General features: G+C 42.2%; 1 pseudogene; it reads left to right on the plus strand.

The window, feature by feature from the left end:
* Window positions 1-2,808: 2,808 nt before the first annotated feature.
* LOC100351424 (heterogeneous nuclear ribonucleoprotein A1-like) lies at window positions 2,809-4,508 on the plus strand (annotated as a pseudogene).
* The last annotated feature ends 22,377 nt before the right edge of the window (window positions 4,509-26,885 follow it).

Consider the following 26,885-nt stretch of genomic DNA (forward strand, 5'->3'; position numbering starts at 1 on the left):
CCCTGCCCCTCCATGGTTAAGTCCAGAGAAGCTCCTGAATCCTAGCTTCAGATCAACTCAGCTCTGGCCGCTGCAGCCATTTGGGGAGCGAACCAGTGGATGGAAGACCTCTCTCTCCTCTTTCCCTCTCTCTGTCTGTGACTCCACCTCTCAAATAAATAAGATCTTTTTTTAAAAAAAGAAACATATCATTTGTTCTCCTCATTGTATATTTCACTGCATCACCCATCACACCATCTAATCACAATCCATCTTTTCACTGTTTACCTCCTTTTGCTGTGGCCTGAGTAGGTGAAGACAACAGGGGCAGCTAAGAATCTGCTGTAGAGGGGCATGCGTTGGCATGGTGTAAATGCAGGTTGGGATGTCCACACCCCATATTGGAGTGCCTGGAATCCAATCGGGACTATTTTGCTCCTGATCCAGCACCCTGGGAGGCAGTAGGTGATGGTTCAAGTAATTGGGTCCTTGCCACCCACATGGGAGACTCGGATGGAGTTCCAGGCTCCTGGTTTTGGTCTGGCCTAGTCCCAACAGTTACATGCATTTGGGAAGTGAACTGGTGAATGGGAGCTCTCTCTTTGTCTCTCTTTCTCTGTGTGCAACTCTTTCTCTCTCTCTCTCTCTGTCTCTCTCTCTCTGTCTCTTTCTCTCTCATTATTTCTCTCTGACTCTCCCTGCATTTCAAACAAATAATACAAATTTTTTTCCCTAGACCTACCAGTATTCAAATAGCAGCAGGTTGAGGCTTTAAGATTGTGAACTCCTTGGAAGAAAATCTTCTGTCTTCTGTATCTCTGTTCCCTGGGAGCCTCAAACAAAGGAGTCACCCGATACTTTGAAAACTCGGTCCTGAATGGCATGGAACCCAAAGCAGGGACTGCTCGGAATGAGGAAGAAACAACTCCCTTGTTTGGGTTTGGCTATCCTGGCAGTGTGTCAACCAGCAAAATTAAATTTCCTGGATATCAGTATCTTTATTTGAAAAAATGGAAATCATAATGCCTGTTATAGCTTTCATTTCCCTTCTTTTTTCAGCCTGTGACTCCTCAGCTTAGATGTTTTTACCCCAAAGAGCCTCCTATGCAGCCAATAAGAAACCCACACCCCAACCCCACACAGCTGGCATCGTTTAACAAAATCCCCTGCTTCCAATAACTAAAGGGAGAACACTCAGACAGCTACAGAAAAAGAAGGTTAATGACTGACTATCCCAAGTCAGAATATAAGATGTTCAGAAAAGGTAGGCAAAGGCTGTGGGGTGGGGAAGAAGCAAAGTTTAAGTTAGGGAAGTTGAAAAAGTTTTGGACATGGATGTTAGTGATGGTTGTACAACAGTCTGAACAGATTTAATGCCACCAAACCACACTCTTAAAAATGGCTAAAAAGGGGTGCAGCACTATCGTGTAGTGTAGTAGGGTTTTTACCCTGCCTGCAGAGTTGGCATCCCATATGAGCACTGGTTTGAGTCCCAGCTGCTCCACTTCCAATCCAGCTCTCTGCTAATGCTCCTGGGAAAGCAGTAGGAGACAATGCAAGTGCTTGGCCCTGCACCCATAGACCCAGAGGAAGCTCCTGGCTCCTGGCTTCAGTCTGGTGCAGTCCTGGATATGTGGCCATTTGGGGAATGAACCAGTAGATGGAAGATTCTCTCTCTGTTTCTCCTCCTCTCTCTCTAACTCTGCCTTTCAAATAAATAATCTTAAAAAATAAAAGAAAAAATGGTTAAAATGATAAATTTTATGTTATGTATGTTTTACCATACTAAGTTATGGGGTATAAAGTTATGGGGTATCCAAATTAACGTTATATACTTTGTGAATCATTTGGGTTCAAAGGAAGGATTACAAATATAGCAGCTTGGGTGCTCTATGTTTTATTAAAGAGGACTTAGGAGCTGATAAACTGCTTATAACATTACATGGCACAATAAGATGTGTCCCTGCCTTCCTCCTACTCTCCCTCCCCCACTCCCAACCTGTCAAACTTAATTCAGAAACAGTGAAATAAGACTTCGAGCACAGCAGCAATAGAGGATGCACGCGGAGCAGCATAGTTGTAGTGCAATAGGTTAAGACTTCACCTGTGACTCCAGCATCCCTTATGGGTACTGGTTCAAGTCTCATCTCCTCCAGTTCCAATCCAGCTCCCTGCTAATGCCCCTGCCATCTATTGGGAGACCAAGCTCCTGGCTTCTGGCTTCAGCATGGCCCAGTCCAGACTGTTTGGGCCATTGTGGGACTGAAGCATTGGATGGAAGATTTTCTCTCTCGCTCTCTCTCGCTCTCTCTCTCTCCCCTCACTCTCTAACTGTGCCTTTCAAACAAATAAATAATTATTAAAAAAAAAAAAAAAGAGGAGGCCCTGAGGAATCAGAATAAGCCCTTGCTGTTGCCATCCAGTGGAATGATAAGCAAATGGGCTCTAGACATAAAGGACAAAGGAGAGGTAAAGGGTGGACAAAAACAGGCTGGTTGCAGAACCCCAAGTGGAGTAAACCAGTGGGAGAGCTGAGTAACATTAGTGGGTTCCTAAAGACCTGCTGCGCCCAGTGTGATCTCCACATAGCCCATGAACTCTGATATTCATGGATTCTTTGCATAAGGTCCCTACAAAGACAATCCCATCCTACCAGGCATTACTCAAACCTCTTTCATGTTTCATATTCCAGCTGTGGAGAGTTCTTTAGTTTGAGAGGTATACGAGACACTAGAGAAATGTAGTAAGAACAAATGGTGCTGGGATACGTTCGTTGGCTTACTCCTTTCTGCCTGCGGACGCGGCCGAGGAAGCATCGTCGAGTTCTCTCTTCCCACCACCGTCATGTCTAAGTCAGAGTCGCCCAAGGAGCCCAAGCAGCTGCGGCAGTCTTCATCGGAGGGCTGAGCTTTGAGACGACCGATGAGAGCTTGAGGAGCCATTTTGAGCAATGGGGCACGCTCACGGACTGCGTGGTAATGAGAGACCCGAACACCAAGCGCTCCAGGGGCTTTGGGTTTGTCACCTACGCCACCGTGGAGGAGGTGGATGCGGCCATGAACGCAAGGCCACACAAAGTGGATGGAAGAGTTGTGGAACCAAAGAGGGCTGTGTCGAGAGAAGATTCCCAAAGACCAGGTGCCCACCTCACTGTGAAAAAGATCTTCGTGGGTGGCATTAAAGAAGACACTGAAGAACATCACCTCCGAGATTACTTTGAGCACTACGGGAAAATCGAGGTGATTGAAATCATGACTGACCGAGGCAGTGGCAAGAAGAGGGGCTTTGCTTTTGTGACCTTCGACGACCATGACTCCGTGGATAAGATTGTCATTCAGAAATACCACACTGTGAACGGCCACAACTGTGAAGTGAGGAAGGCCCTGTCGAAGCAGGAGATGGCCAGCGCTTCGTCCACCCCGAGAGGTCGAAGTGGTTCTGGAAACTTTGGTGGTGGTCGTGGAGGTGGTTTTGGTGGCAATGACAACTTTGGTCGTGGAGGAAACTTCAGTGGTCGTGGTGGCTTCGGCGGCAGCCGCGGTGGAGGTGGTTATGGTGGCAGTGGGGATGGTTACAATGGATTTGGTAATGACGGAAGCAATTTTGGAGGCAGCGGAGGCTACAATGATTTTGGCAATTACAACAATCAATCTTCAAATTTTGGACCCATGAAGGGAGGAAATTTTGGAGGCAGAAGCTCTGGCCCCTATGGTGGTGGCGGCCAATATTTTGCCAAACCACGAAATCAAGGTGGCTATGGTGGTTCTAGCAGCAGCAGCAGCTATGGCAGTGGCAGAAGGTTTTAATAACTGCCAGGAAACAAAGCTTAGCAGGAGAGGAGAGCCAGAGAAGTGACAGGGAAGCTACAGGTTACAACAGATTTGTGAACTCAGCCAAGCACAGTGGTGGCAGGGCCTAGCTGCTACAAAGAAGACATGTTTTAGACAATACTCATGTGTATGGGCAAAAAAACTCGAGGACTGTATTTGTGACTAATTGTATAACAGGTTATTTTAGTTTCTGTTCTGTGGAAAGTGTAAAGCATTCCAACAAAGGGTTTTAATGTAGTTTTTTCTTTTTTTTTCTTTTGCACCCATGCTGTTGATTGCTAAATGTAATAGTCTGATCATGACGCTGAATAAATGTGTCTTTTTTTAAAATGTGCTGTGTAAAGTTAGTCTACTCTGAAGCCATCTTGGTAAACTTCCCCAAAAAGTGTAAAGTCAGAATTCATCAGGGTGATCCCAGGTTCTATTTGAGATTTATTTACAAAATGCTTGGGTGGAGAAGCTGTTCTCAGATACATGAGTTACTGTTGTGACCTTCTGAAGTTCACCATTAAAAGCCACCCAAGCAAAGTCATGGGGTTATTTGGTTATAAGAATGATTGTTGGCACATCCTTTGCAATATATCTAAATTGAATAATGGTACCAGATAAAATTACAGATGGGAATGAAGCTGTGTATCATCCATTATCATGTGTAATCAATAAACGATTTAATTCTCTTAAAAAAAAAAAAAGAACAAATGGTGCTTGTGAATGATAATCTTCTGGAGACTGCTAAGTATAAGATGAGTTAATTTGAATGAAAAAACAGTTGAGATAACTTTAACAGATGAAAGAAGGGGCTTTAATAAGGCATGAAACAATCAGCACCACTACCAAACTCACAGTCCCTCCCTATCTGGGCTGAAAGAGAAGAGTGCACAGATAAAAGTTGTTGTCTCGGCTAGTCCCCCCACCCCGCCCCACACACACACATGCACTCACTGGGAGTGGCAGTGGACGTAGGAATGTGATGCCTGGGAGTGTGAACTGAGGGATGAGTGAAAAGGGAAGGAAAATGCTTACAGGTTGCCTGTTCCTGTGCTGACCTGTTACTTTGAAAATCTTTCGAGAATCATTGTGAAACGTGCTTCAAAACTATTCACTTGGGACAGACATTGTGGTGCAGAGGGTTATGTCGCTAATGCCTACATCCCATATTAGAGTGTCTGGGCTTGAGCCCTTTCTCTGTTTCTAAGCCAGCTTCCTGCTAAGGTGCCTGGGAGGCAGCAGATGATGGCCCAAGTACTTGGGCCCCTACCACCCACATGGAAGACATGGAAGGAGTTCTAGGGTTCTTGCTTTGGCCCAGCCCAGCCGTGGCCATTTATGGGCATTTGAGGGCTGAGTCAGTGGATGGAAGATCTGTTTTTCTCCCTCTCTTTCTCTCCCTCTCTCTCTGTCACTCTGCCTTTCAAATAAATAAATAGACCTTTTTTTTAACTTTTATTTAATGAATATAAATTTCCAAAGTACGATTTATGGATTACAATGGCTTCCCCCACATACCGTCCCTCCCACCCACTACCCTCCCCTTTCCCACTCCCTCTCCCCTTCCATTCACATCAAGATTCATTTTCGATTATCTTAATATACAGAAGATCAGCTTAGTATACATTAAGTAAGGATTTCATCAGTTTGCTCCCACACAGAAACATAAAGTGAAAAATAATAGATGATTTTTTTTTTAATGATGATGAAATCAGATCAGACCTATTGTCATGTTTAATCCCAGTGAGAGTCAAGTTGGGAGTTGATAATTTCTTTTTTTTTTCTTTTTTTTTTTTTTTTTTACAGAGGATCAGTTTAGTATACATTAAGTAAAGATTTCAACAGTTTGCACCCCCATAGAAACACAAAGTGAAATATATTGTTTGGGTACTCGTTATAGCATTAAATCTCAATACACAGCACATTAAGGACAGAGATCCTACATGAGGAGTAAGTGCACAGTGACTCCTGTTGTTGACTTTACCAATTGACACTCCTGTCTATGGCATCAGTAATCTCCCTATGCTCCAGTCATGAGTTTCCAAGGCTATGGAAGCCCTCTGAGTTCTCCGATTCTTATCTTGTTTAGACAAGGTCATAGTCAAAGTGGAGGTTCTCTCCTCCCTTCAGAGAAAGGTACCTCCTTCTCAGCAGACTCATAGAATGGCAGATGTCCTAAACAGCACTCTGGCCTCAGAATCAGCCCTAAAGGCATTCGGATCTGGCTGAAAAGCCCATGAGAGTATTTCAGGCATGGAAAGCCAAGACACTCTGGCAAAAGATCTCTGCGAGTGAGATAAATAGACCTTTTTTAAGGAAAGAAAGAAAGGAAGGAAGAGAGGGAGGGAGGGAGGGAAGGAAACACACCATCCACACAAGGGAAGAAAGAGGGAAGCATTTATTTGCAGGCCCCTGTCCCCCTTTGGTCAGAGGTTGCCGCTTGGGGAGCAGCTCCCAGGGAAGCCCTTGTGTGGGCCTCAGAGAAGTCCTGGCAGAGGTGCTCCAAGTGGAGAGGCCTTGATCATGGCAGCACAGTTGGAAGAACAGGCCAGGGGCACTGATGCCATGTAGAAGAGGCGTTTGAGACAGCAGTGTCTGCTCACCTAGTCCAGCTGGGCCCTGCCCACAGAAAGCCCAGAGAGATGAGTTCATTTAAGGAAAGTTAGGAGAGAGACCCCACTCAGAGGACAACAAGGCCCTCAGTTCCTATTCTCCAGATCTTTCTTCTTACTTCAGTACAAATACTCTTTTTTTTTTTTTTTAAGATTTATTCATTTGAAAGGCAAAGTTACAGAGAGAGAGAGCTCTTCCCTCTGCTGGTTCACTCCCCAAATGGCCACAACTGCCAGAGCTGGACTGACCCTAAGCCAGCTTCTTCTGGGTCTCCCAAGTGGGTAGAGGGGCCCAAGAATTTGAGCCATTTTCCACTGCTTTCCCAGGTGTGTTACCAGGGAACTGGATTGGAAGTGGAGCAGCCAGGACTCGAACCATTTCTGATGGTTTTACCCACTACACCACAGCGCTAGCCCCTCTTTTTTTTTTTTTTAAGATTTATTTGAAAGACAGAGTTTCAGAGAGAGGTAGAGACAGAGAGAGAGGTCTTCCATCTGCTGCTTCACTTCTCAGATGGCCACAATGGCTGGAACAGAGCAGAGAGCTGGATCGGAAGAGCAGCCAGGACTAGAACCGGAGCCTATACGGGATGCCGACGCTTCAGGCCAGGGCTTTAACCCGCTGCGCCACAGTGCCAGCTCCAGCCCCTCTGTCTTGTTTAAAGTCATTTCCTAAAGAACATTATAATACATGGGAAAGCAAGAAAGTCATGAAGATAGAATACTGTATATGCATGCAAATTTATATTGTACACCAATTTCAGTTATTTGTCACCTCATAGAACAAAGTTCATGCCTTTATTTTAATGAAGCTTCTTTTCATAGTCCATGTATTAAAACAAACATGTACACAAGCATACAAATTACAAAATATGTGAAACAAAACCTATTAGAACTAATAGGAGAAACAGACAACTTACAATTACAGTAGAGACATCAATATCTCTCTCTCAAAAATGTCTAGAACTGACAGAAAATCATCAAGGATATAGAAGAACTCAACACCCTCAGCCATCTATTGTGTTATCCTGAAAAGGAAGAGAATCTGCCCTTTTTAAAGGTAGTCATGGGGCCGGCAGCGCTGTGGCACAGCAGGTTAAAGCCCTGACCTAAAGCACCAGCATCCCATATGGGCACCAGTTCTAGTCCCAGCTAATCCTCTTCCAATGCAGCTCTCTGCTATGGCCTGGGAAAGCAGTGGAAGATGGCCCAAGTCCTTGGACCCCTGCACCTATGTGGGAAACCTGGAAGAAGCTCTGGCTCCTGACTTCGGATTGGCTCAGTTCCAGCCATTGCGGCCATCTGAGGAGTGAACCAGTGGATAAAGGACCTCTTTCTCTGTCTCTACCTCTCTCTGTAACTGTCTTTCAAATAAATAAAATCAATCTTTAAAAAAAATAAAGGTAATCACACATTTAGGATTATAACTTATTCAATGCAAAGACAGTCTCCCTATGTCAAAGTAGAGGAGGAATTATGGGAAAAGTTATATGTAACATAAAACAATGATAATGTATGACAGATTTTTTATTAGTTTTTGTTTTTTTATTAAAGTTTAAGAGTCAAGTAAATCAGTTCAGATTTTAAAACTCCATTTTAAGAGCTTTTATTAACAACTTCAGGAACACATGACCATAGACTAGAGAACTTGGTTACTTCTGCCACAAGATAAATTTCAGGGATTTCAGTTAGAAAATAATGATGGTGCCTTGTTCAAGGTGATTTTTTTGTCTGGCGAGGCAAGCACTGCCCTTTGGACTGGCAATGTTTGTCCTTCCCAATGTCTGGCTCAGTTATTCCAGCTTATCACCCCATGGGACAAAGTTCATGCCTTTACATTAAGGAAGTCTCTTTCCACAGTCAGTGCATTAAAACAAAAGCGACACACACGTAAGAGATACAAAGTATGTGAAGCCAAAACTGATAGAACTGAAAGGAGAAACAGACAACTCTACAATCCCAGTGGAGACATCAATATCCCTCTCTCCAAAATTGACAAAACAACCAGAGCGAAAATCACCAAGGAAATGGAAGAACTAAACATCCTCAGCCAATAAGATCTCCTGGACATTGCAGAACACCTCACTCAACAACAAAGCACATTGTACCCATGGAACTTAGGCCACGATAGACCAAGTGCCACAAAACCAACCCAGACAAACTAGAAGTACTGAAATCATACAAAGTATGATCGCTCTAAACAAGGGGGTCAAACTACAAGTCAAAAGCATAAAGTTACAAAGGAAATCTTCAAAGACTAAACATCACACCTCCACGTAATTCATGAACCAAAGAGTAATTCTTAAGATAAATGAAAATATTTAAAAAAGGAACAGTCTCAAAATCAATCATCTAAATCTCATCTCAAGAACCTAGAAAAAGGAAAGCAAAATAAATCCAACGCAAGAAGAAAAGAAATAATAAGATAAGAGCATAAGTTGCTGAAGTTAGAAACAGGAACGCAATAGAGGAAATCAATGAAGCAAATTCTTTTTAAAAAATCACTAAAATTGGCAAATCACTAGCAAGACTGAATTTTTTAAGGGTACAAATTACCCATATCAGGAAGGAAACCAGAAATATCATTACAGACCTAGGCCCTTATTATCTACAACAACTCTACATACATCAGCTTGACAACCTAGATCAAATATACCAATTCCTCAAAAAATATAAACTGCCATAAATTGTCAATATGAAATAGATAATTTGGGCAGGAAATTATTAAGGAAATTGAGTTTTTATTTTTTAAGAAATTAATTAACTATAAATTAGGTAATAAGTACATAGTTATAGAATCTTTCTCTGTCTTTCAAAATAAAATGAAAGTGGCCAGGATTGTGGAGCAGTGGGTTAAGCCACCACTTGCAATGCTAGCATCCCATGTCAGAGTGCTGGTTCCAGACAACTGCTCTATTTGGTTTCGGCAGTGGAAGATGGTCCAAGTACTTGGAGCCCTCCACCCTTGTGGGAGACCAGGATGGAGTTGGCTCCTGACTTCAGCCTGGCTCAGCCTTTGCCACTGGAGCCTTTTGGGGGAGAGAATTGGTGTATGGAAGCTCTCTCTCATTCTCTATTTCTGTCAGTCTGCCTTTCAAATAAATTAATAAAAAAATTTTAAGTAAATAAAATGAAAATAAATTTTTTACAAAAGCTCCCTTTAAAAATTAGTGATAGAAGATCCAACCAGTGCAGTAACAGAAGAAAAAGAAAATAGAAAGCATTCAAATCAGGAAGAAAGAAATCGAATTATTTCCATTTGCAGGTTACATGATTATCTAAGTAGAAAATGACAAGTAGTCTACATAAATGTTCCTAGAAATAGTAAGTGAGTTCAGCAAGCTTGCAGAATACAAGGTACATACTTTATTTCTATATACTAGCAATAAACACAGGGACACAGAGGTTTTTTTGTTTTTGTTTTTAAGATTTATTTTATTTATCTGAAAGACAGAGTTACAGAGAGAGGTAGAGACAGAGACAGAGAGAGAGAGAGAGGTCTTCCATCCGATGGTTCACTCCCAAGTTGGCCACAATGGCCGGAGCTGAGCCAATCCAAAGCCAGACCCAGGAACTTCATCCGGGTCTCTCATGTGGGTGCAGGGGCCCGAGCACTTGGGCCATCTTCCACTGCTTTCCCAGCCATAGCACAGAGCTGGTGGGAAGTGGAGCAGCCAGGTCTCAAACTGGCACCCATATGGGATGCCGGCGCTTCAGGCCAGGGTGTTAACCCACTGTACCACAGCAGCGGCCCTGGACACAGAAGTTTAAAATGCCTGTGGTATTTATAACTGCAAAAATGTAAAACACTTAAGATATAAATCTAAGACATGTACAGCATTTATATTTTTGAAACTATACTATGCAAAGGAAAGAAATGAAAGATCTAAACAAATGCATTATGTTTGTAGATAAAAATACTGATTACCTCCCAAATTTAGATATAGGTTTAATATGATTCCTATTCCAGGAAGATATTTGTAGATAGAGATAAGATGTATATGGAAAAGCAAAGGGTCTAGAGTAGCTAGATTTATTTATTTATTATTTGAAAGGCAGTGTTAGAGAGAGAGAGATGGAGAGATCTTCCACACACTGGTTCACTCCCCCAAATGGCCACAATGGCTGGGGCTAGGCCAGGACAAAAACAAGAGCCAGGAGCTCCTTCCAGGACTCCCATGTGGGTACAGGGGCCCAAGGCCTTTGGCCATCCTCCACTGATTTCCCAAGAACATCAACAGGGAGCTGGGACTTGAACTGGTGCCCATATGGGATACTGGCACTGCTGGCAGTGGCTTTTCCCACTATGCCACAGCACAAGCCCCTTCTTTTATTTTGCAATGTTTTCTTGTCTCGTGGGGAAATCAGGGAGAGGATTAAGGCCAAAATTAATTTATTTGACATCTTTTTAAATAGTCTATATATTTCCTGTTGGAGTTTATGACTGCTGCAATCCAAGAACACTAGCTCAATACCAGTATTTTGAAAATGCTTAATATTAATTTAATATCTTATAAAAATATCAAAAGTAGTAGAGCACAAAACTCTTACACTGTTGGATGAAAAAGAAGTTTATAATTTGGGCTTTTCCTTATTTATCCTAATTAAATCAAATATATCACAGGGTTCAATATTGGTTTCTTTTTTTTAACTTTTATTGAGTAAATATAAATTTGCAAAGTACAACTTTTGGATTACAGCAGCTTTTTCCCCCCATAACCTCCTTTCCACCCGCAACCTTCACATCTCCTGCTCCCTCTCCCATCCCATTCACATCAAGATTCATTTTCAATTATCTTTATATACAGAAGGTCAATTTAGTATATACTAAGTAAAGATTTCAACAGTTAGCACCCACACAGAAACACAAAGTATAAAGTACTGTTTGAGTACTAGTTATACCATTAATTCACATAGTAGAACACATTAAGGACAGAGATCCTACACGGGGAGTAAGTGCACAGTGACTCCTGTTGTTGATTTAACAATTGATACTCTTATTTATGACATCAGTAATCACCTGAGGCTCTTGTCATGAGCTGCCAAGACTATGGAAGCCTCTTGAGTTTGCCAATTCCGATCTTATTTAGACAAGGTCATAGTCAAAGTGGAAGTTCTCTCCTCCCTTCAGAGAAAAGTACCTTCTTTGATGGCCCGTTCTTTCCGCTGGGATATCACTCAGAGAGATCTTTCATTTAGGTGGGTGTTTGTGGTTTTTTTTTTGCTGTTTTATTTTGTTTTGTTTTGTTTTGTTTTTGCCAGAGTGTCTTGGATTTCCATGCCTAAAATACTCTCATGGGCTTTTTAGCCAGATCTGAATGCCTTAAGGGGTGATTCTGAAGCCACAGTGCTGTTTAGGACATCTGCCATCCTATGAGTCTGCTGTGTATTCCGCTTCCAATGTTGGATCGTTCTCTCCTTTTTAATTCTATCAGTTAGCATTAGCAGACACTTATCTTGTTTATGTGATCCCTTTGACTCTTAATCCTGTCATTATGATCAATTATGAACTGAAACTGATCACTTTGACTAGTGAGATGGCATTGGTACATGCCACCTTGATGGGATTGAATTGGAATCCCCTGGCACATTTCTAACTCTACCGTTTGGGGCAAGTCCGATTGAGCATGTGCCAAACTGTACATCTCCTCCCTCTCTTATTCCCACTTTTCAGTTAAATATAAACACCTAAGACTAATTGTGCGTTAATTAAAGAGTTTACCCAATGGCATTAAGTAGAACAAAAAAAAAATACTACAAGGAATAAAGTATTAAGTTGTTCCTTGACAGTCAGCACAAGGGCTGATCAAGTCACTGTTTCTCATAGTGTCCATTTCACTTCAACAGGTTTCCTTTTAGGTGCTCAGTTAGTTGTCACCAATCAGGGAGAACATATGATATTTGTCCCTTTGGGACTGGCTTATTTCATTCAGCATGATGTTTTCCAGATTCCTCCATTTTGTTGCAAATGACCGGATTTCATTTTTGTTATTGCTGTATAGTATTCTATAGAGTACATATCCCATAATTTCTTTATCCAGTCTTCCTTGATGGGCATTTGGGTTGATTCCAGGTCTTAGCTATTGTGAATTGAGCTGCAATAAACATTAAGGTGCAGACAGCTTTTTTCTTTGCCAGTTTAATTTCCTTTGGGTAAATTCCAAGGAGTGGGATGGCTGGGTTGCATGGTGGGTTATATTCAGGTTTCTGAGGAATCTCCAAACTGACTTCCATAGTGGCTTTACCAGTTTGCATTCCCACCAACAGTGGGTTAGTGTCCCTTTTTCCTCACAACCTCTCCAGCATCTGTTGTTGGTAGATTTCCCTATGTAAGCCATTCTAACCAGGGTGATTGAAACCGCATTATGGTTTTAATTTGCATTTCCCTGATGGCTAGGGACCTGAACATTTTTTCATGTGTCTCTTGGCTATTTGGATTTCCTCTTTTGAAAAATGTCTATTTAGATCCTTGGCCCATCTCTTAAGTGCGTTGTTTGTTTTGTTGTTCTGGAGTTTCTTGATCTCTTTGTAGATTCTGGTTATAAAACCTTTATCTGTGGCATAGTTTGCAAATATTTTTTCCCATTCTGTTGGTTGCCTCTTTACTTTCCTGACTGTTTCTTTTGCAGTACAGAAACTTCTCAATTTGATGTAATCCCAATTGTTAATTTTGGCTTTGACTGCCTATGCCTCTGGAGTATTTTCCAAGAAGTCTTTGCCTGTGCCTATATCTTGTAGGGTTTCTCCAATGTTCTCTAATAATTTGATGGTGTCGGATCATAGATTTAGATCTTTAATCCATGTTGAGTGGATTTTTGTGTAAGGTAGGGGTCTTGCTTCATGCTTCTGCATGTGGAAATCCAGTTTTCCCAGCACCATTTGTTGAATAGACTGTCCTTACTCCAGGAATTGGTTTTAGATCCTTGATCAAATAGAAGTTGGCTGTAGATGTTTGGATTGATTTCTGGTGTTTCTATTCTGTTCCATTGGTCTATCCATCTGTTTCTGTACCAGTATCATGCTGCTTTGATTATAACTGTCCTGTAGTATGTCCTGAAATCTGGTATTGTGATGCCTCCAGCTTTGTTTTTGTTGTACAAGATTACTTTAGCTATTCTAGGTCTCCTGTGTTTCCATATGAATTTCAGCATCATTTTTTCCAGATCTGAGAAGAAGGTCTTCGGTATTTTGATTGGTATCACATTGAATCTATAAATTGCTTTTGGGAGAACGGACATTTTGATGATATTGATTCTTCCAATCCATGAGCATGGAAGATTTTTCCATTTTTTGGTATCCTCTTCTATTTCCTTCTTTAAGATTCTGTAGTTCTCATCGTAGAGATCTTTGACGTCCTTGGTTAAGGTGATTCAAAGGTATTTGATTGTTTTTGTGGCTATGGTGAAGAGGATTGATCTTAGAAGTTCTTTCTCAGCCATGGCATTGTCTGTGTACACAAAGGCTGCTGAGTTTTGTGCATTGATTTTATATCCTGCTACTCTGCCAAACTCTTCTACAAGTTCCAATAGTCTCTTAGTAGAGTTCTTTGGGTCCCCTAAATAAAGAATCATATCATCTGCAAAGAGGGATAGTTTGACTTCTTCCTTCCCAATTTGTATCATTTAATTTCTTTTTCTTGCCTAATGGCTCTGGCTAAAACTTCCAGAACTTTATTGAATAGCAGTAGTGAGAGTAGGCATCCCTGTCTGGTACTAGATCTCAGTGGAAATGCTTACAACTTTTCCACATTCAATAGGATGCTGGCCACGGGTTTTTCATAAATTGCTTTGATTGTATTGAGGAATGTTCCTTCTACACCCAATTTGCTTAGAGTTTTCATCATGAAAGGGTGTTGTATTTTATCAAATGCTTTCTCTGCACCTATTGAGATAATCATATGGTTTTTCTTCTGCAGTCTGTTAATGTGGTGTATCACATTGATTGTTTTGCGAACATTAAACCAAACCTGCATACCAGGGATAAATCCCACTTGGTCTCGGTGGATGATCTTTCTGATGTGTTGTTGCATTCTATCGGCCAGAATTTTATTGAGGATTTTTGCATCTATCTTCATCAGGGAAATTGGTCTGTATTTCTCTTTCTCTGCTGCATCTTTTTCAGGTTTAGTAATTAAGGTGACGCTGGGAGGATTCCCTATTTTTTATTGTTCTGAATAGTTTGAGAAGAATTGGAGTTAGTTCTTATTTAAATGTCTGGTAGAATTCAGCAATGAATCCATCTGGTCCTGGGCTTTTCTTTGTTGGGAGGGCCTTTATTACTGATTCAATTTCAGTCTCAGTTATGGGTCTGTTTAGGTTTTCTATGTCTTCATGGTTCAATTTCGGTATGTTGTATGTGTCCAGGAATCTATCCATTCCTTCCTTCCTTCCTTCCTTCCTTCCTTCCTTCCTTCCTTCCTTTCTTTCTTTTTGACAGGCAGAGTGGACAGTGAGAGAGAGAGAGACAGAGAGAAAGGTCTTCCCTTGCCGTTGGTTCACCCTCCAATGGCCGCTGCGGCCAGCGCGCTGCAGCCGGCGCACCGTGCTGATCCAAAGCCAGGAGCCAGGTGCTTCTGCTGATCTCCCATGGACTTGGGCCATCCTCCACTGCACTCACGGGCCACAGCAGAGAGCTGGCCTGGAAGAGGGGCAACTGGGACAGAATCCAGCGCCCCAACCGGGACTAGAACTTGGTGTACCAGCACCACAGGTGGAGGATTAGCCTATTGAGCCATGGCGTCAGCCAGGAATCTATCCATTTCTGATAGATTTCCCTGTTTGCTGGCATACAACTCTTTGTAGTAATTTCTGATGACTCCTTTTATTTCTGTGGTGTCTGTTGTTACATTCCCTGTTTCATCTCTGATTTTATTGATTTGGGTCTTTTTTTAGTTAGTTGGGCCAGTGAGATGTCAATTTTGTTTATTTTTTCAAAAAACCAGCTCTTCGTTTTGCTGATCTTTTGTAATTTTTTTTCTTTTGATTCAATTCTGTTGGTTTCTTCTCTAATTTTAATTATTTCTCTTCTCCTACTAGTTTTGGGTCTGGTTTGCTGCAGTTTTTCTAGATCCTTGAGATGCATTGATAGCTCATTTATTTGGTGCCTTTCCAATTTCTTGATGTAGGCACCTATTGCTATAAACTTTCCTCATAACACTGCTTTCGCTGTGTTAATGCAGCTTTTGCTGTATCCCATAAGTTTTGAGATGTTGTGTTGTTATCCTCATTTACTTCCAGAAAGTTTTTGATTTCTCTTTTGATTTCTTCTATGACTCAGTGTTCATTCAGGAGCATGTTGTTCAGTCTCCATGTGTTTGCATATGCTCTAGGGATTCCTGAATTGCTAATTACCAACTTCATTCCACTGTGGTCTGAGAAGCTGCATAGTATGATTCCAATTCTTTTGAATTTGCTGAGACTTGCTTTATGGTCTAGTATGTGGTCAACTCTAGAGTAGGTTCCACGTACTGCTGAGAAGAATGTGAATTCTTCAAGTGTAGGATGAAAAGTTCTGTAGATATCTGTTACATCCTTTTGGGCTATAGTGTTAATTAAATCTGCTGTTTCCTTGTTGATTTTCTGTCTGGTTGATCTATCCATTTCCGAAAGTGGAGTATTGAAGTCCCCCAATACTATTGTATTGGAGTCTAAGTCTCCCTTTACGTTCCTTAACATATCATTTAAATAAACTGATGCCCAGTAATTAGGTGCATATACATTTATAATAGTTATAACATTTATAATAGTTATATTTAACATTTATAATAGTTACATCTTTCTGTTGAATTGATCCCTTAATCATTATATAGTGCCCCTCTTTGTCCTTTTAACAGTTTTTGTGTTAAAGTCTATTTTGTCTGATATTAAGATGGCTACGCCAGCTCTTTTTTTGGTTTCTGTTGGCATGGAATATCTTTTTCCAACCTTTCACTTTCAATCTGCATGCATCAATGTTGGAAAGATGTGCTTCTTGTAAGCAGCAAATAGATGGGTTTGTTCCTTAATCCATTCAGCCAGTCTGTGCCTTTTAACTGGAGAATTGAGGCCATTTACATTCAATGTGACTATTGATAAGTAGTGACTTTGCGTGCCATTTTTCCAAAGATATTTCTAATATATGCTTTGAACTTCCTGTGATCTTTTACTGGGAAATTTTCTTCCTTTACCTTCTTTCGTATTGATGGCCGTGTTTCTGTTTCTGTGTGTAACACATCTTTAAGCACCTTTTGCAGGGCTGGACCAGTGGTGACAAATTCTTTCAATTTCTGTTTGCTATCAAAGGTCTTTATTTCACCTTCATTCACAAATGAGAGCTTTGTAAGATATAATATTCTGGGATAGCAGTTTTTTTTTTCTCTTAGTACCTGGGCTATATCTTGCCATTCCCTCCTTTTTTTTTTTTTTTTTTTTACAGGCAGAGTGGACAGTGAGAGAGAGACAGAGAGAAAGGTCTTCCTTTGCCATTGGTTCACCCTCCAATGGCCGCTGCAGCCCGTGCGCTGCAGCTGGCGCACTGCGCTGATCCGATGGCAGGAGCAAGGTACTTATCCTGGTCTCCCATGGGGTGCAGGACCCAAGTACTTGGGCCATCCTCCACTGCACTCCCTGGCCACAGCAGAGAGCTGGCCTGGAAGAGGGGCAACCAGGACAGAATCCGGCGCCCCGACCGGGACTAGAACCCGGTATGCCGGCACCGAAAGGCGGAGGATTAGCCTAGTGAGCCGCAGCGCCAGCCGCCATTCCCTCCTAGCCTGTAGGGTATCTGATGAGAAGTCTGCTGTGAGTCTAATTGGAGATCCTCTGAGAGTAACCTGACATTTCTCTCTTGCACATTTTAGAATCTTTTCTTTATGTTTCACTGTGGTGAATATTGGTTTCCACTTTTACTTTTAAGAATAGAACTCTTTCTGGAGCAAGCATCGTGGTGCAGCAGCAGTCTAAGTTACTGTCTACAATGCCAGTATGCAATATGGGTGCTGGTTTGAGACCTGGCTGCCCCACTTCTGATCCACTCCCTGCTAATGAGCCTGTTAAAGCAGTGGAAGATAGCCCATGTGCCTGGGCCCCTGCTACCCACGTAAGAGACCAACTGGAATTGGGAGAGTTGGGACTCAAACCTAGAAACACCAATGAAGGATGCAGGATTCTAAATGATTTTTTTAGATTTATTTTATATATTTGAAAGATGGAGTTACAGAAAGAGGTAGAGACAGAGAGAGAGGTCTTACATCTGCTGATTCATTCCCCAGATGGCTGCAACAGCCGGAGCTGCTGTGATCCAAAGCCAGGAGCCAGGAGCTTCTCCCACATGGGTACAGGGGCCCAAGGACTTGGGCCATCTTTTACTGCTACCCCAGGCCATAGCAGAGAGCTGGATTGGAAGAGGAGCAGCTGGGACTAGAATCGGCATACATATGGGATGCTGATGCTTCAGGCGAGGGCTTTAACCCACTGCGCCACAGCCCCGGGCCTCAATTTTTTTGTTTGTTTGTTTTCTTTTCTTTTCTTTTTTTTTTCTTTTTTTTTTTCTTTTTTCTTTTTTTTTTTTTTTTTTTTGACAGGCAGAGTTAGACAGTGAGAGAGAGAGAGACAGAGAGAAAGGTCTTCCTCCCACTGGTTCACCCCCAAAATGGCCGCTACAGCCGGTGCACTGCGCTGATCCAAAGCCAGGAGCCAGGTGCTTCATCTCCCATGTAGGTGCAGGGCCCAAGCACTTGGGCCATCCTCCACTGTCTTCCTGGGCCACAGCAGAGAGCTGGACTGGAAGAGGAGCAACAGGGACTAGAACCCAGTGCCCATATGGGATGCCGGCACTGCAGGCGGAGGATTAGCCAAGTGAGGCGCTAGCCCCTCAAATGATGTTTTTACCATTACAATAAATTCCCACCACTAAGAAACATTTTTAAAATATTTGAAGCACAAACAGACACTATATTCATGTGGTGACTTCATGTCATCAAAATTGTTTTACTTGGAAGTTGTTAAATGAATTTAGGTAGAAAATTTAAGTACAGCTTTTTTTTTATAAAACAAGTTTGAAATATTAGAGGCTTTACCGATGCCATTGTCCCCCGCATCTGCTTGCCAGTCAGCTGTGGTCAACCCCACCTGTTCTTCGACACCACTGTCACTGGCAAGTCTTTGGGGTGCGTCTCCATTGAGCTATTTGCAGACAGCAGAAAACTTCTGTGCTCTGAGTGCTGGCAAGGATTTGGGTTACCAGGGTTCCGGCTTTCACAGGATTATTCCAGGGTTTATGCCTGCTTTCACCAGATTATTCCAGGGTTTATGTGTCAGGGCACTGACTCCTCATGCCATCATGGCACTGGGGGCAAGTCCACGTTTGGAGAGAAATTCGATGATGAAAACTTCAGCCTGAAGCACACAGGTCCTGGCATCCTATCCTTGGCAAATGCTGGCCCCAACAGAAACGGTTCCAGGTTTTTTACCTACACTGCCAAGACTGAATGGTTGGATGGCAAGCATGTGGTCCTTGGCAGAGTGAAAGAGGACATGAGTATCATGGAAGCCATGGAGCGCTTTGGGTCTGAGCATGGCAAGACCAGCAAGATGACCATTGCCAACTGTGGACCACTCTCATACATCTGATTTGCTTTATCTTAACCCTCAGCCCACTCCTTCTGTAGCTCAGGAGAGTGTCCTCCATCCCATCTGCTCGGGAATCGCTGTACTTCTCTCACCGCAGCTCTTTGGATTCTGTGTTTTCCTTACTTCTCCTCTAAGTTTAGCGGGATTGCAGTTAAAGTTATGATTATGAAATAAAAACATAAATAAAAAGAGGAACACTAGCTAACTAATCAAATAACATGTAAAAATAATTATATACCAAAAAACACAAAGAATTATATACCATGACTAAATGGGATGCATCCTAGATATGCAAGAATGGCCCAACTTCCAAAAATCATTAGGGTCTGGCATTATGGTAAGGTAAGCCACTACTTGAGACACTGGCATCCACATCACTGTGCTGATTTGAGTCCTGGCTGCTTGGTTAATGGCCCAGGTACTTAGGCCCCTGCCTCCCACTGTGGGAAACCTGGATGGAGTTTCTGGCTTCTGCTTTCTGCCTGGCTCAGTCATGCCTGTTACAGTCATTTGGGAGTGAACCAGCAGATGGAAAATATCTCTCTCTCTCCCTGCCTCCTTCTATCCCTCTGTCTCTCCTCTCTCTATCATACTTTCTTTCAAATACATAAATAAATCTTTTTAAAAAGTCATTAATATAACTTATCACATCTATAGAAGCTAAAGAAGCAAATCATATAATCATATCAATACATGCAAAAACAAGTATTTGACAAAATCCAGCATCCAGTCATGATTTTAAAAACTCAACAAATTTGGAATAGAGAACTCCTTCAACTCAGAGTATCCATAAAACTCCTACAGCTAACATCACATTTTAAGGTAAGAAACTATAAGCTTTCCCACTAAGATCAGAAACAAAGGAAGTATATCTCCTCTCACCTTTTTAATACAGTACTGGAAATCTTAAATTATACAGTAAAATAGGAAAATGAAAAAAAAATTACACTGACATGGAGGGAATAAATAAAACTGTCTTTATTTGCATATGGCATGGTTATCTATATTGAAAATCCAAAAGAATTGAGAATACAATTCCTGAAATTAATGAGAAATTACAGCAAGGTTAAAGGATATAAGGCTAACACAAAAGTCAATTATTGGGGCCAGCACTGTGGAGCAGCAGGTCAAAGCCACAGCTTGCAACTGGTGCCATATGGACACCAGTTCGAGTCTAGATACTCCACTTCCAATCTAGCTCTCTGCTGTGGCCTGGGAAAGCAGTGGGGGATGGCCCAAGTCCTTGAGCCCCTGTACCCATGTGGGAGACCTGGAAGAAGTTCCTGGCTCTTGGCTTTGGATCAGTCCAGCTCCACCCACTGGGGTCAACGGGGGAGTGAACCAGTGGATGGAAGACCTTTCTCTCTCTCTCTCTCTCTCTCTCTCTCTCTCTCTCTGCCTCTCCTCTCTCTAACTCTGACTTTCAAATAAATAAGTAGACCTTATAAAAATAACAGATCTTTATTTAACAATAAACAGATAATATTTTAATTCAATTATTTTCCTACATACCAGTGATGAAAAAGTGGAATTTGAAATCAGAAATATGATGCTATTTACATTAGTACCTCCAAAAATGAAATACTTAGATGTAAATCAAAACACTATATATATATATATATATATGGCTTTTTTAAATTTTATTTATTCTTTTTGACAGGCAGAGTGGACAGTGAGAGAGAGAGACAGAGAGAAAGGTCTTCCTTTGCTGTTGGTTCACCCTCCAATGGCCGCCGCGGCTGGAGCGCTGCGGCCAGCGTACCATGCTGAGCCGATGGCAGGAGCCAGGTACTTATCCTGGTCTCCCATGGGGTGCAGGGCCCAAGCACTTGAGCCATCCTCCACTGCACTCCCCGGCCACAGCAGAGAGCTGGCCTGGAAGAGGGGCAACCGGGACAGAATCCGGCGCCCCGACTGGGACTAGAACCCGGTGTGCCGGCGCCACGAGGCGGAGGATTAGCCTAGTGAGTCGCGGCGCCGGCCTATATATGACTTATATGAGGGAAACTGATATTATGATGAAAGAAAGCAAAGAACAGCTAAATAAATAGAAATATATTCCATGCTCATGTATAGAAAGATATATTTCTTTCTAACTTAACCTATAGAATCACCATAAACTCAAACAGAATTTCAGCAAGTTATTTTGTAGATGTCAACAAACTGATTCTAAAGTTTATATAGCAAGATGAAAGACCCAGAACAGCCAAAACAATATTAAAGAGGAACAAAGTTGGAGGAATGACACTACCCAACATCCAGACTTACTGTACGGCTGGCTACCGTACCCAAGGAAGTGTGGTACTGGTGAAAGAACAAATAGCTCAATGGAACAGAAGAGAGTCCAGAAATTAACTGATCTTTGACAAAAGAGCAAAATCAGTTAACTTTTCCAAGAAGTAGTGCTGGAAAACTGGACATTAACATGCAAAATAAAAATGAATAAGGCAATGACCTTATGCCCTTCACAAAAATTAACTCAAAATAGATTATATACCCAAAGGTGTAATAGGCTATGCCTCCGCCTGCAGTGCCAGCATCCCATATTGGTGCCAGTTGGAGTCCCAGCTGCTCTACTTCCAATCCAGATCCCTGCTAAGGTGCCTGGGAAAGCAGCAGAAGATGGCCCAATTGCTTGGGCTCCTGCGCTCACATGGGAGACCCAGAAGAAGCTCCTGGCTCCTGACTTCAGCCTGGCCCAGCCCAGGCTGTTGCAGCCATCTGAGGAGTGAACCAGTGCATAGAAGACCTCTGTCTCTCTCTGTCTCTGTGTGTGTGTGTGTGTGTGTGTGTGTATAACTCTGCCTTTCAAATAAATAAAATAAGTCTTAAAAAATAATAAAACTTCTAGATCATAACATAGAAGGTAATCTGGATGATGTTTATTGGTGACTTTCTAGAGACATCAGCAAAGGAACAATCAATTAAAGAAACAATTGCTTAGATGTACTTCATTAAAATGAAAAATTTATGGGCTGGCATAGTAGGCTGAGCTTCCACCTGTAGGGTTGGCATTTCATACGGGTGCCAGTTCATGTACCAGTTACTCCTCTTCTGATCCAGCTCTCTGCTAATGGCCTGGAAAAGCAGATGGCCCAGTGATTGGGCCCCTGTACCTGTGTAGTGGACCCAGAACAAGCTCCTGACTCCTGGCTTCAGATCAGCCTAGCTCCAGCCATTGCAGCCATTTGGGGAATGAGCCAGTGGATGGAAGAACTCTCTCTCTGTCTCTCCCTCTCTCGGTCTGTAACTCTACCTCTCAAATAAATAAAATTTTTTTAAAATTGAAAATTTACACTCTGTGAAAGACAATGTCAAGAGAATGAAGAGTCAAGCCACATACTGGAATATTTACAAAAGAGACTCTTAGTTGAAGTATACAAAAAATTCATAAAACTCAACAATAAGAAAATGAACAATTAGTTTCATTTTAAGTAAAAGACCTGAAAAGATGCCTCATAAAGAAGATACACAGGGGCTGGCGTTGTGGCGCAGCAGGTTAACACCCTGGTCTGAAGCACCGGCATCTCATATGGGCACCAGTTCTAGTTCCGGCTGCTCCACTTCTAATCCAGCTCTCTGCTATGACCTGGGAAAGCAGTGGAAGATAGCCCAAGTCCTTGGGCCCCTGCATCCATGTGGGAGACCCAGAAGAAGCTTCTGGCTCCTGGCTTCAGATCGGCACAGCTCCAGCCATTGTGGACAATTGGGGAGTGAACGAGCGGATGGAAGACCTCTCTCTCTCTCTCTCTTGCTCTCGCTCTCTCTCTCTCTCTCTGCCTCTCCTCTCTCTGTGTAACTCTTTCAAATAATAAATAAATCTTTTTTAAAAAAGAAAAAGAAGATACACAGGTGGTCAATAAGTGTATGAAATGATGCTCCACATCATAGAGCATTAGGGAATTGCAAATGAAAACAAGACACCACTACACACCAAGTAGATTGGCCAAAGCCTGGAATGCTAACATCAGAACCTGGGTAGAACATGAAACAACAGGGACTGTCACTCACTACTGGTAAGAATATAAAATGGTACACCCACTTTAGAAGACAGTTTGGCATTTTCTTACAAAACTGAATATACTCTCTTACCATGTAATCCAACAGCTGAGTTTCTTGGTATTTACCCAAATAAGCTAAAAGCCTATTACTACACAAGAACCTGTACGGGTATGTTTACTGAAGTTTTGTTAACTATTGCCAAAACTTGGAAGCAACCAACATGTCCTTCAGTGGGTGAGTGCATTGAAAAACTGTGGTCCACCCAGACAACGGAATCTTATTCAGCACCAATAAAAAATGAACTATCTAGTCACAAAAAGGCATGATGGAGCCTGAATGCATATTATCCAGTGAAGAATACTGTATGATTCCAACTATATGACAGTCTGCTTAGTGAAAGAAGTCAATGTGAAAATTTGTCAAAACCTTTAGAATGTACAGCACAGAGTGAACCATAACATAGACTTCAGATAATAATAATATAGCACTATTGGCTTATCAGTTGTAACAAATGTACCACACTGATGCACTGTGTTAATCGAAAAAAACTGTGGTTGTGGGATTAAGGAAATATCAGAACATTGTGTTCACTCAGTTTTTCTGTAACTAAAACTGCTCTGAGGGGCCGTCGCCGTAGCTCACTTGGTTAATCCTCCGCCTGCAGCGCCAGCATCCCATATGGGGGCCAGTTCTAGTCCTGGCTGCTCCTCTTCCAGTCCAGCTCTCTGCTGTGGCCCAGGAGGGCAGTGGAGGATGGCCCAAGTGCTTAGGCCCCTGCACCCGCATGGGAGACTGGAAGGAAGCACCTGGCTCCTGGCTTCAGATTGGCACAGTTCTGGCTGCAGCGGCCATCTGGGGGGGTGAACCAACGGAAAGAAGATCTTTCTCTCTGTCTCTCTCTCTGTCTATAATTCTACCTGTCAAATAAATAAATAAATAAACTTCTCTGAAAAATCAAATCTATTGCTTTTCTAAATGTGAAAGAAAAAGTTTGTGCTCTGCATATTTTTATGTCTCTTAGATAAACATCGTATTATTCTGTGTGTATACATATGTGTATGTATGTATACACCACACACACACATGCACGTATATTACTTTTACATGTTCAACATACGCTGGCTATGCAGACTTTCTCACCAACAGTGACTGCTATTTTTATCTCAGACAGTATATAATTAGTAAAAGTCATACCTGGATATTCTTTGTCGTTGTTCAAGTCAGAAACTCTTGGCCTTGCGACAGTGGCAGGAGAACAAAGCAGGAGCTGGGCATGGGGGCCATCGCAGCACCAGCCTTCAGGTCGTTTCTTCCACTCTTTGACCGAGTGTTGGCTGAGAGGAGTGCTGCAGAAACCGCAACCACAGGAGGTGTTGCACCCGCAGCAAAAGCTCAAGGAAAGGCATCACAAGCAACAGCAGTGGCTGGTGGATCAGGCTCTAAGGAAAGGGTGCAGAGATTCAACCAGTGCACGTGGACGTTGGAGATCAAGGTCTTCCTGCAGAATGCAGTAGTTCAGGTGGTGACAGGGATTATTAGATTATTATTTATTATTATTATTAGGATTATTAGAGATTTAAAACAGGTGGACTGAAGTCTTTATTGAAGTGGCATCACACGAAGCTGCCCCTTCCACTGAAGTTTGGAAATCTGTCATCGTGTAAATAATTTTCACATCTCTTTTACAGTAAACTACTGCTGTCTGAACGAATGGCATCCATTGTTCCTAAACTTTAGTTTCACTGTTGTGGTGTGAACATTTCCAAATAAAATTATAAATGAGAGGGGGGAAAGAGAGAGTGAGCGAGAGAGAAATCTGCAAATTATTTTTTCCCTTCTCCAGCAATAGTTGGGCCAGAGAATCATTGTGACCTATGAAGGTAGGCCCTGTTCTTTGGAAGAGAGGCCATTAGCGCCTGGAAATCCCTTGCGCTGGGCTAGAGGTGGGGCTCTGCTGAAGACTTGATCGCTTGTTACCACTAAGAGCACTTCTCTCAGTTTGTGCACAGGCCCTGGGTCTCTAAAGAAAACCTGCTTAAAGGAGTTCACTCTCACTTTTCTCTATTGTCCAAGGAAATGAGCCATAATCAGATCCTCTGTGACTTGGAATTTAAATAGAAAAGCTGGCCAGAGTTTATATCAGTGTTTTTCAAACTATGGGCCTTGAACCATTAATGGATCAAAACCAGCATTTTATTGTTGTTTTGTTTTGTTTCTAATAACATGATAGATGAGAGAAAGCATAGCAGTATGTACCACAGATAAAGAGGGTAAGTTTTGTGAAACCTGTACTGCGAATGCACGTGTATCGATGTCTATGCAGTGTGTTCTGGGTCGAGAAATGCACTTGCCGCAGGAGGCTGAGAAAACCGTTAGAAGAGGATCTGTAGGGTGATCAGGACTCAGGTATGACTTGGCTCCTCCGAGGCTGGCAGGTGCCCCAGAAAGTGGATGCCCATGTAATCTGAATGCTGCAACACTCAGAGTGCAGCAGAGGGAAACACTGACTGCCCTTGATTCTGAGGCCACGGGATCACGCGCTCTGACAGAAGTGAGCAGCCTGTGCAGGACCAGGGTTGTGCGCGGCGGCGCATGGATGTTCACTGTGGGATCACAGGTCTCGCTCCACGCTGGAGGATATTGTTGAGCAACTGTGCGGACCCATACGTGGAAACTGGCCTTCGCCACCCTTTGAGACCTCAGAAGTACCTGGTGTCTCAGCTTTTCAGCGAGAGAATCCTCAGAGGACGCTGCAGGGCTCCTGGCTTATTCAGCTGCTGTGTGCTTAAGCAATTTCTTGGAGAAAATACAAGTGATATATTATCACTTTGAATTTATGAGGCTGGTTATATTAACTCAATAATTCATTCATTCATGCAGATAGTGTTCAAGATACAGTTGTTTTATCTATCTAATCTTTCTATTATCTGCTTACCTACTACATGTAGGAGAATCTCAAAAATATGTATGTTTGAATGGAGATGTAAACAAGTGTTGGCTTTTAAAGTAAGAAAAGACCAGTACTATTCTACCACACTATAGGATACGATGCAGTACAGCATGCTAAAAAATAAGCCTTCTATAACTAAATAACTGCTATCTAGAAAATGAGGATTTGTATTTTGTCTATAAAAGATAAACACATCACCTGGAGCATCTCCTTGTATTGAACCAGTCCATTAAGAAACCAGGAAGACTCAGAAAGAATTCTAACTGGTCATATAAACCTTTTATAATTGCAGTTCCAGCAGCTTCTTCCTCATCTCTGTTACTACTTTTCTCTATCATTTTTTTTTCTAGAGGAAAGACGACTTGAATGCTTAGCATGTAAAATAAGTCATTTCTTCCAGAGGGCAGACGAAGTAGGCTCCCAGCCCTCTTGGAGCTCCCCCTTAGTTGGCTCACCATGTAACAACAGCCTCTCACGGCTTTGACCTTTATCTTCAAAGCCCAGTGTAGAGTGGGAAGAGAGACTTCACGCTTTTTCGAGCTCTAAATTCTGGTAAGTCTGAACATGTGCTTCATTTCAGATCTGCTTGTAAGGACGTTTCAGATGTTCATAAGCCAGATTTGGCAGGGGAGTCCTCCCTATTTAGTCGAAGGAGATCTTGTAATGTTTTAGGATCTCTCAAATGTGAAGTCTCCTTATCTCCATTTCATTTCAGAGAGCACACCTTGTGGTTCATAAAAATCTGGAAATTCGTGACTTGTTGTTTATTCTTGATTCTTAGGAGTGACCTCAGATAGATCTGTGTTGAAGGAGTGCTGCCTCAGGATTAAGCAATAGTACGCACCTGACTTCACTGAAGAGTCACCCACTGGTAACCTCTGCCCCAGTTTTGACTCTTTTTTTTTTTTTTTTTTTT

The sequence above is a fragment of the Oryctolagus cuniculus genome, chromosome 7 (genome assembly GCF_051225735.1).
Source record: "Oryctolagus cuniculus isolate XC-2025 breed Fujian yellow rabbit chromosome 7, ASM5122573v1, whole genome shotgun sequence".
NCBI classification, from domain to species: Eukaryota; Metazoa; Chordata; class Mammalia; order Lagomorpha; family Leporidae; genus Oryctolagus; species Oryctolagus cuniculus.